At 51.7% G+C, this 10,067-nt stretch overlaps 1 pseudogene; it reads left to right on the top strand.

The window, feature by feature from the left end:
- Positions 1-778: 778 nt before the first annotated feature.
- LOC121926975 lies at positions 779-3,718 on the top strand (annotated as a pseudogene).
- Positions 3,719-10,067: the final 6,349 nt, after the last annotated feature.

Here is a 10,067-nt window from a genome sequence, read left to right as displayed (position 1 = left end):
CCAAACAATTGGCCCTCCCTCTCGCATGTGCTTTTTTCCCTGGCGGCTTTGGCTTTGGGGAGCCGCCATGGAGGAGGAGGAGAAGCCAGGCTGGGAGTGTGTGTGTGTGGGGGGGGGGGGGGGGAAAGAAAAGAGTGGGTCAGGAGGAGGGGTTTTGTTGAATTTTCCAAAGATACCCTGGTGCGTGTGAGGGCAGAGAGTCTCCTCCTCGGTCTCCAAGCGGCGGCTGGCTTGGCTTCAGCTGTTGTACACAAACCCCGCGTGGAGGGGGGGGGGGGAGGGAGGAGGAGGAGGGGAATGGAAAGAGGAGACGGAGCATGCGCAAGGCCTCGCCACAAGTGGCTCCCTGTCCTCAGACGCAGAGAGGAAGTGGGGGGAGGGGGGGGAAGGGACCCCCGCGGCCGAAGCTGGTCAGTCAGTCACTCAGTCAGCCAGGGAGGGCGGGAAGAAAAAGGGGCACCGCAAAGGCTGAGGAGGAGGGGGAGAGGAGGAGAGAGGAGGTGACGTAGGACCCACCCAGGTGGCTCCGAAGCTTAAGGGGGTGGGAGGAGGAGGAGGGGGAGGAAGAAGGGGAGGGGCAGAGCCGCAAGCCAGGAGCCCTCAGCCAACCCCCCCCCCCCCCCGACGTCTCCTCCGTCCAGAGTGACACTCCGGCTTCCCCGGATCCCAATTCCGAGGAGCGCGCGAGGATGTGAGCCCAGGAAGAGGAGCAGGAGCAGCAGGAAGGAACCAAAGAGGTGCGGCCCCGAGAGGAAGAAGAGAGGAGAGGAGGAGGGAGATGACCCCGCCACTTGAGGCGCCCCTTACCAACCAACCCGAACCCCCAGGTTGCAAAGCAGCCGTCGTGTCCCCCTCTCCCCCTTTCCCTCCTCTCCCCCCTCCACAACCCCCAAAATCCACCCACTTCCAAGGGCCCTCGCACCCTCGGGAGGGGAAGCGCAACTCGGGTCAGCGCCGGAGCAGCAGGTAGTGAGCTCCCCTTGCTCGCTCCTCAAAAACTCTCTCTCCTGCCTCCTCGGAGCCTGCCTGCCTGCCTTCCGCCCCCCCCCCCAGACCAGGAAGAACAGGAGGAGACACCGAGGAAACAGCCCTCACTGCGGCTGGACGGCGGAGGGCGGTAGTAAGCTCCCCTCCTTGCTTCTTCCTTCCTTCCTTCCTTCCTTCTCCTTCTTCTTTCCTTTATTCTCTTCCTTCCTTCTCCTCCTTCCTTCCTTCCTTCTTCTCTTTCTCTCCTTCCTTCTCTTCTTCCCTTCACTCCTTCTTCTTCCTTCCCAGGCAGGTAAAAGGGAGGCAAAGCGAGCAGGAAGGAGCCCTCCCCCTCCAAGCCTTCCTCCTCCTCCTCCTCCTCCCCTCTTCCTCTCCAGCGAAGAGCGGGAAGGAGCTCCAGCCCCGGGAACCACCGCCGACTAAGAGAGAGGAGGGACCGGCGAATAACCAGAGCCCGGGGCCGGCGGCAGCCATGTCGGCCTCGAGGTCTCGTCGTCGCGGCGGCAGTCGTGCTACCTGTGCGACCTTCCCCGGATGCCGTGGGCCATGATCTGGGACTTCAGCGAGCCCGCTGCGGGGCTGCGTCAACTACGAGGGCGCCGCCGGATCGAGTTCGCATCGAGACGGCCACAGCTCAAGCGCGCCCACGGCTGCTTCCAGGACGGACGCTCCCCGGACCCCCGCCGCCGTCGGGGTCAAAGCCGTGGCCGGGCTCTCCGCCAGGAAGCGGCGGCGGCGGCGGCAGCGCGGCGGCTGCAGCGGCCGCCGCCGTCCCAGCAGCAGCAGCAAGCAGCAGCAGCTCAACCATGTGACGCGGCCTCCAAAGCGCCGTCGGGGCTAGAGCGCTACGCCTGAGTGAGGCAGCGGAGCCGCTTCGCGTACCCGCCTCCCCCGCCTCCGCCGTCGGGCAGCCTGGCGGGGGCCACGGCGGACGCCTCCCCAACGGCCTGGGCGGCCCCAACGGCTTCCCCAAGTCCCCGAACGGTCCGCCGGAGCTGAACCGCCAGAGCCCCAACTCTCCTCGTCCTCAGTCCCTCCCCCGTCGAGCGGCCCATGGGGGGATGGTGGGGGGCCTGCCCCCGGGCAGCGGAGGGGCCCAGCTCAACGTGCCGCCCAACCTGCTCCCGCAGACGCTGCTCAACGGACCCGCCGCCTCCGGAGTGGCCCTGCCTCCCCGCGGGACCCCCCGACCTCCTCCCTCCTCGTCCTCTTCATCTCCCCCCTCGTCCTCCCTTCTTCCTCGACGTCTTCCTCGGGAGGCACCCTTGCGGGAAGCGCCCGGGCTCAGTCCGAGCAGCAGCGGCGGGGGGCGAGGCGTGGAGCAGGAGCGGGAGCTGAAGGAGAAGCAGCGCAACGCGGAGGCGCTGCCGGAGCTGAGCAGACGTGCGGAACCGGCGGAGGATGGTCGAGCAAAACCCAAGCTGGGCGGGAGACGCTGCTGACGCTGGCCAACCACTGCACCCCCTACGAGGGCGCTTCAAGAAGGACCACGCGCTGCTGGGCCGCTCTTCGCCTTCGACGCCGTCTCCAAGCCCGGGCTGGACTACGAGCCAAGCTCTTCATCGAGACCCGAGCGGCTCCGGGACGGCTTCGCCAGCGCCTCCGGTGGCCAACCAGATGTACCAGGACTGCATGAAGGACTTCGGCCGGGCTCTCGTCGGGCTTCAAGTACCTCGAGTACAGAAGAAGCACGGCCGGGCGACTGGCGGCTCCTGGGGGACCTGCTGCCGGAGTCGGTGCGCTTCTTCAAGGAGATGGTGGGCGCCGACATGCTCCGCACGCCCTACCTCGACGCCGCCGCCCGATGCTGCCTCCACCCTGGTCAGCTTACCCGGGGGCCCGTCTCCTCGGCCGGGGCGGGGGGCAGCGGAGCGGCCTCCGGTCGCGGGCCTGGCGGAGGGAGGGGGAGCGGCGGAGGAGGAGGAGGCGGCGGCGCGGCCTGAGGAAGAGGAAGGCCTCCCCGGAGCCGTCGACTCGGGCTCGGAGGGCAGCCTCAAGCTGAGCGAGGAGCAACAGCGCCAGCAGTGGATGGCCAGCCGAGCGAGGCCCCAAGCTGACCAGGCCTCGGGGGGCTTCCGCGGGGTGCCCCCCGCCGCCCCCCCGCCTCCCCCTCCGCCTCTGGGGCCCCACTCAACCGGACCACCCCGCCAGAGTCGGCCCCCCCAGAACGGCCATTCCCCGATGGCCCCCTGATGTCGGTGCTGACACTCTGGGCAATGCCCACTCGCCCAAGACGGCAGCAGGCTCGGTCCACTCGACCACTCCTCCACGCCGGCGAACAGCAGCAGCCCGGTCTCCGCGGCCTCGGTCCCGCCAGCGCCGCGGCTTCCCGCAACGGCCCCGGACCTCACCTGCCAGGGCCCCCCCCCGCCCACCTCCCCCCGCCCACCCCCCCCCCACCGCCCTCCGATCCCCCCGCCCGGCCCACCGGCTGGACCAAGGCACCCAACTTCCCGACTCGCCCATGGCCAATACGGACCCTTGCTGCACCCATTGCCATGAACGCTTGGAGGACACCCACTTCGTCCAGTGCCCCTCGGTGCCCAGCCACAAGTTCTGCTTCCCTTGTTCGCGGGAGAGCATCAAAGCCCAAGGGGCCACGGGAGAAGTCTACTGCCCCCAGCGGCGAGAAATGCCCCCCTGGTCGGCTCCAACGTGCCTTGGGCCTTTATGCAGGGCGAGACGCCACCATTTAGCCGGATGGCAAAGTCAAAAGGAGAGGGACCCTTAAAGGCCAGGGCCACAGCCGGACCCCTTCCCTTCCCTCCCTTCCTCTTGTAGATTGTGAATAGCGACGAAACGACAAACAAAAAACCCCGACAGGACAGTTCAGCAAAAAGTTTAGTCTTATGTATAGACCTTATTTTCGTCGTATGTTTCTATATTTTGAAACAAAGGTATGTACCCCTTCTTCATTTGAAGGATAGAGCTATCTTCTTTTTTAAATCTCCCCCTTTTTTTTGTTTCAGTTAAAACAAATAAGCTTGCATCCACACTGGAGAGAGAACCTGATTGGCACCGCTTTAAATCTATCTGGCTCAAGTCTATGGAATTCTGGGAGTTGGAGTTTGTTGTGGGGCCCGAGCGGAGCTCCGCTCTGGCCCCCCAACAACCTCCAACTCCCAGATTCCTGACTTGAGCCGCAAACGAGGTTAAGCGGTGCCCAAACCGGTTCTCTGTACAGTGTGGATGCAGCCACAAAATACCTGTTGTTCCTCATTGCTTTGGCAGTGTGTTGGCTAGCTAACACGGTTCAGTCTTGCCCTTAGCGGACCCCCTGCTGCTGGTGTGTATTTTTTATTTTTGTTTTTCATTGTTTTGTAAATGTATTCACTTCTCTAAAAAGGAGAGGAAAAAAAGACTTTAAAAAATCTAAAAAAATACAAGATAAAAACGAGCCCCTTTTCTTTTTGCCAAGGCCAGTGTTGATGCCTAAAACCATTTGCTACAAAAATGATGACAGCTTACATTTCTTTTTCTTTTTTAAATGAGCCCAGAGTGTTTGTCTTTCACTTTTTCTTTTCCTTGTTTTTCCCCCCTTCCAAAAAACTCATTTTTGTTCTTTTTTTGCAAAACGGTGGGGTGATATAGGGGTGTACTTTTTTTGTTGTTGTTGCAACTTTGTAAAAAAAAAAAAAAAGAAATGTTTCAGTTTCTTCCTCTCGACCTGAACATTTTTAATCTTCATGTGGTTTTTTTTGTTGGTTTTTTGTTTTGCTTTATCGATGCACGGACGCTTTTGAACACTAGAGCAAAATTGCTGTACATGGAAAAAAGGAAAAGAAAAAAGAAACATGCTCTGTTTGTCCTTTATACATTTCTGTAGTTAACAGAACACTGTAATGTGCCTTGGAGCTTAGTAAATTGTAATAAATTCAATTGATATTAATAGTTCCTGAGTAAGTTTATTTATTTATTTATTTTGCTCAGTGCTTGGACAACAGAGAGGACTTAAATCGTTTTAACTCTTTTGAAATGCCTCCCAATTCTGCCATCCTGGATCCTCTGTCACTGTGCCATTTGTACACACAAAAGCAGAGAAGGGCATTATTGTGCTCTCTAGACATTGGCACGGTGCCTGCTTACATTTCACCTTTTAAATATTGCAGGAACAGTTGCTGACTAAGCATTTTTATTCCCCCTGCCCACTCCTCCTGCCTTTCCTTTCCCATTATACTCCCCAGCTGCAAGGCTACTACTCCATTACACAAGCAAGAGGCATGTGTGCCAGGGACAGAACTGCACCCAACCATTTTTATCTCAAAACAAGTCCCACGCAAGTGCCTCAGGCATATGCGTCCAAGTCAGTGTGTATTGGGTCTCGGGTGAAGGCTACAGTCCTGTGCCTGTTGATCTGGGATTAAGTCCCACCGAATTCAGTAGGATTTACTTCTGAATTGATGAGGACAGGATTGCATGGCAGGTCTGTTTTAAACCCCTTTCGCAGAAGCACACAATAGAGGCTGACAACTAAAACTGTTGTCCTATGTATACTGTTAGGATGTAAGTCCAAATCCAACATAAAGATATAGCGTCATCTGTAGACTCAGTATGCAGAGAGATCTTGTAGCCCTTTTGAGACTCATTGAAAGAAAGAAGTTGGCAGCATGACCTTTTGTAGACTTAAGTCATGCACCAACTGCATCTGAGGAAGCAGGCTGAGGTCTAGGCAAGGTCACACTGCCAACTTCTTTCTTTCCGTGAGTCTCAAAGGGGCTATGTAAGATTTTTCTGCACACTATATTCTTCAAATGCATCTGAGGAAGTAGATTGAAGCCCAGGGAAGCTCCTGCTTCCATCTTCTTTCTTTCAGTGAGTCTCAAAGGGGCTACAAGATCTCTCTGCATACCATATTCCTCAAATGCATCCGAGGAAGTAGACTTTAGTCTAGGAAAGCTACAAGATGGTGCTACAAGATCTCTCAACATACCAAGTCCAATTTAGTCAGACTTTCTGTGTGAGTAAACTGGCATAGGATTAGGTTGCCTGGTGGTGGGAGATGTCCTTTGACACTCTGGACACACTGCTAATACACAAACAGGCTTCACCGTAGGACCCAATTGGTAACATGCCAAATTAATGTCACAGGCATTTTAGCTGGATATAACTTGACAGCTTGAAAAGATTTATGGGAGTTGTTTCCTCCCTCGCTGCCTGACGAGAATGTTTGAAAACCACAGTGAATGAAACCATTCCTTCCGACAATGAGAAAATACACATTTATTAAGTCTGTGAAGGTGACATTTGCATTTTCATGAGACTGGAAGGGGGGGGGGAGTTGCTGTTAAAGTGAGTAGATCCACAAGCAGAGTAAACACACAGGGCCCTGCAACCGGCTGGAGAATGCAAACAAACTGTAGCCTGAACTTTGCCTTTTCTTTTTAGCAAGGCAAACTGGAGAAAAGGTAGTCAACAATTCTCACATTGTGGATGTTTCAGTGTTTTTGCAGCATGAATGAAGAGGTGGCACTACGTCTATTGTGTCATAGGTTACCAACAGCAGCCAGGAAAATTTTCATGTGGGACCCATTGAAAAAACAGACCTGAAAAGGCATTTTAAAAATAAATACATAAACAGTCCTTTTGGCCTTTAGTTTTGGTTACTGCCTGTGCAACTACAGCTTTTGTTTCTCTTCCTGTCAATATTGATAAATGTGAAGCTCTGCAGTTTAAGGCTAGTATGGGTATCTGGAGTTTCAGAGCTAAGCTGCTTTACAGTAGGATTTGAGGGGTTTTTTGGGGGCTTGTTTTGAAATTCACCCAATATGTTGTCTTACATAAATGATGACAATCTTTTATTATTACATATTTACACCTTCTGCACCAGGATGATATTAATGCATAACCCACTGAAGTCTTTCCAGATTGGAATAAAGATTCAAAATAAGATTACTAAGTTTTCCTCTGTTTCTTTAAATAGAAAGCTTTCTCAAAATGTGCACCAGCAAACAAGTCTCTTGATGGAAACCTGTTTCCTTGATCCATTTGCAATAAATACTTACAGCTCCATGCAACCCATATATATTAAGGATTAAATCCCACTGAATGCATGTAATTTACTACTAAGTAAATATGCATAAGGATTGAATGTAAGATTAAAAGTCTGGATTCAATTAAAAAAAACATAAAAGGAGTTGTATAACTATGGCAAATGGTCATCAGTATGTGACTAAAATGATGACCTGTTGTCCTTCTTCCTCCCATCCCATGGATTTATGTACCTGTACTTAAAAGGACTTGTAGTACTCAAATGGGAGACCACCAACAAATACCAGGTGCTGTAAGCTATATTTCAGAGGAAGGAACTAACAAAACCATCTCTGAGTATCCTTTGCCTAAGAAAACTTGATGAAACTGGTAGTGTCACCATAAGTCAACAGGCCACTTGAAGGCACAAATACAACACCTACATCCCAATGTTGACCAGAGACCTTTGTCTAGTTTGCAGATTCCTCCCTCCCTAAACCATTGGGAGGGGCCTCTGATTTGCCTTCATGCCCCCTCCTAGTTTGGTTTCTGTTGACAAGGAAACTGTCAAGGAGACAGTGAGCATGTGTGAAAAACAAGCTTGCTGTGAATTGCGATACTGTAGTTAATTAAAGTTAACCATAGCTAGAGGGCATTTGTTTTGTGGCTGGTTTTCTGGAGCCATGTGACCTTTCCTTTTACTCTGACCTATTAAGCAGCCAGTCTGGGCACATCAGCCAGCTTTCTTTGATCCTGCTGCAGAGGCTTTTTAAAAGACATCTACAGCTGACAGGCCATAATCTTTCTTACTTTTAGGGGGAGGAGGTATGGGGGTGTGTCAGCTCTTGGGATTCCTTTACTTCCCCTCTAAAGCTTTCTTCTTCTGCACTGTGGGGTTGGAAATGACAACCGTTTTAGAAGTTGGCTTTGCAAGACTAGCGTTTTTCTTTCTCTGTCCTAAAACAACTGGAGGTGTTCTGTTTTGCCGGAGGCAAGGTAGAAGATGCATGTCAGGGCGACATTTAAAAAAAAAAAAAGGGGGGGGGCAGAAATTCCTTAGCCGAAAAGTCCCCTGAAAAAAATACATCCAGAGAGATCTGCAGTAAAGAGGGATGGGCTAATTTTAGGGGGATTTGTGATGGATTAAGGGAGGTGTGGTTTTAGCAATTCCAGCAAAGGCAAAATGCGAAACAAAGCAATGTCTTGCATGGAGATATAGTTTTAGGGTTACTTAAACCCTCTGCGTCCAAATAGTAGCCACATCTCAGTTTTGAAATTTCAAGCTCTTTGAACTGAGGAGGCTGACACAGAGGTTGTTGTACTTCTTTAAGAAGCCTGGCTGTGGCTGTTAAAGGGAAGTGCACCATCTCTTTCAATCTGTTCTCTTACCTTCCCTGTATGTTTGCAAAATTCCTCTCCTGTTTTTTTGAGGGGTGGGTTTTTGAGGGGTGGCTAGTCTCTCCCCCCCACCCTCCATGTACAACATGTTTGTATTGTGCGCACAAGCAACCCTCTCCCTCCTTCTGTCCTTCTACCAAAATGTCACATCCTGCTGTTTTGCATGCAGGGCCTGGAGTGTCACTGTTAGGCTGAATTTGACCGAAGTTAAGTCTAGAAAACAGCAGCGCTTCCCCTTTGGGGTTTTCAGTTCTCCAGCTGCAGCATGCAACCTCTGTCAAATTACATTACATAGCTCTTAGTATCAGTTTACTACTTTACATGAATAGTAGGCCAGTGATTACCCACAGGGCATAGTCTGGGAAGTTACTTTTCTGGATTGCAGTTCCCTAACTGCCCTTCCCAGGCAGCATGGGGAGTGTAGTTTTAAAACATAATGTTACTGAGACCTACCTTTTAAACAAAACTTCCTGAAACATCAAAGTAAGGTAAACCACCACTGCATTGAAGGGAGGGTGTATGATGAAAGGTTGCCAGGGGAAATCCAGAACAGAGCTTCTGTGCCTTTCAGGGATTCTTCTTCTTGTTGCTGTGTGCCTTGCAAGTTGTTTCTGTTATGGCGACCTTAAGGCGACTCTATCATGGGGTTTACTTGGCAAGATTTGTTGAGAGGAGGCTGAGACAGGATGACTTGGCCAATGTCACCCAGTGGGTTTCCTGGCTGAGCTGGGAATCAAACCCTGGTCTCCACAGTCACTGTCCAACACTCAAACCACTACGTTGGCACAGATGGGGACTTTGCTACCAAACCAAACAAGCCAGGCTTGCTGAAATCCCTTAAATCTACACCTCCATGAAAAGATATCTGAGCCTGACCTTCATTTCACTTGCTAACTCTAGAGGGGTTTCTGGGGGCAGGAAGTATTTCAAAACATCTGGGCATTCTTGTTTAACCAGATTTCTAGACTGGAAGTCATGAAGAACAGGTTGGGCAGGACCATGTCTCTGTAGTCTACCAGGAAGATGGTTCTGGTCAAGAATGCTTCCCCGGTCTTTGTAAGAAACAACGATCATGCCTCTGTCTCAGAGGTTCTGTAGTATTTTGCTGCTGCTGTTTTATGTCTTCCAGTCATTTCTGGAGACCCTTAGGCAAACCTATCATGGAATTTTTTTGGCAAGATTTGTTCAGAGGATGCTTGCCATTGCCCATGTCTGAGGCTGAGAACATGTGACTAGCCCAAGGTCACCCAGTGGGTTTCCATGGCTGAGCTGGGAATTGAACCCTGGTCTCCAGAATATAATCCAATGCTCAAGCCACTACATCACACTGGCTCTATTTTATTTTAACTATACAGTGGGCCCTTACTATCTGCTCAGGTTTGGTTCCAGGAGCTGCTCTCTGTGGATACCAAAATCCGTGGATGCTCAAGTCCCATGATAATACAATGGCATAGTTAAATGGCATCCCTTATATAAAAGGACAAAATCAAGGTTTGCTTTTTGAAATGTATATATTTTTAAAATGTTTTTAAGCTGTGGATGCTTGAATCTGTGGATAAAAAAAATCAATGGATAAGGAGGGCTGGCTGTATTTTATATACACAGAGAGAAATCTTGTAGCCCCTTTGAGACTAACTGAAAGAAAGGCAGCATGAGCTTTCCTAGATTTAAGTCTATTTCCTCGGATGCACACACATGCGCACGCACACACAATT

Source organism: Sceloporus undulatus, chromosome 1 (assembly GCF_019175285.1).
Source record: "Sceloporus undulatus isolate JIND9_A2432 ecotype Alabama chromosome 1, SceUnd_v1.1, whole genome shotgun sequence".
NCBI classification, from domain to species: Eukaryota; Metazoa; Chordata; class Lepidosauria; order Squamata; family Phrynosomatidae; genus Sceloporus; species Sceloporus undulatus.
This window is presented reverse-complemented; position numbering and strand designations above follow the sequence as displayed.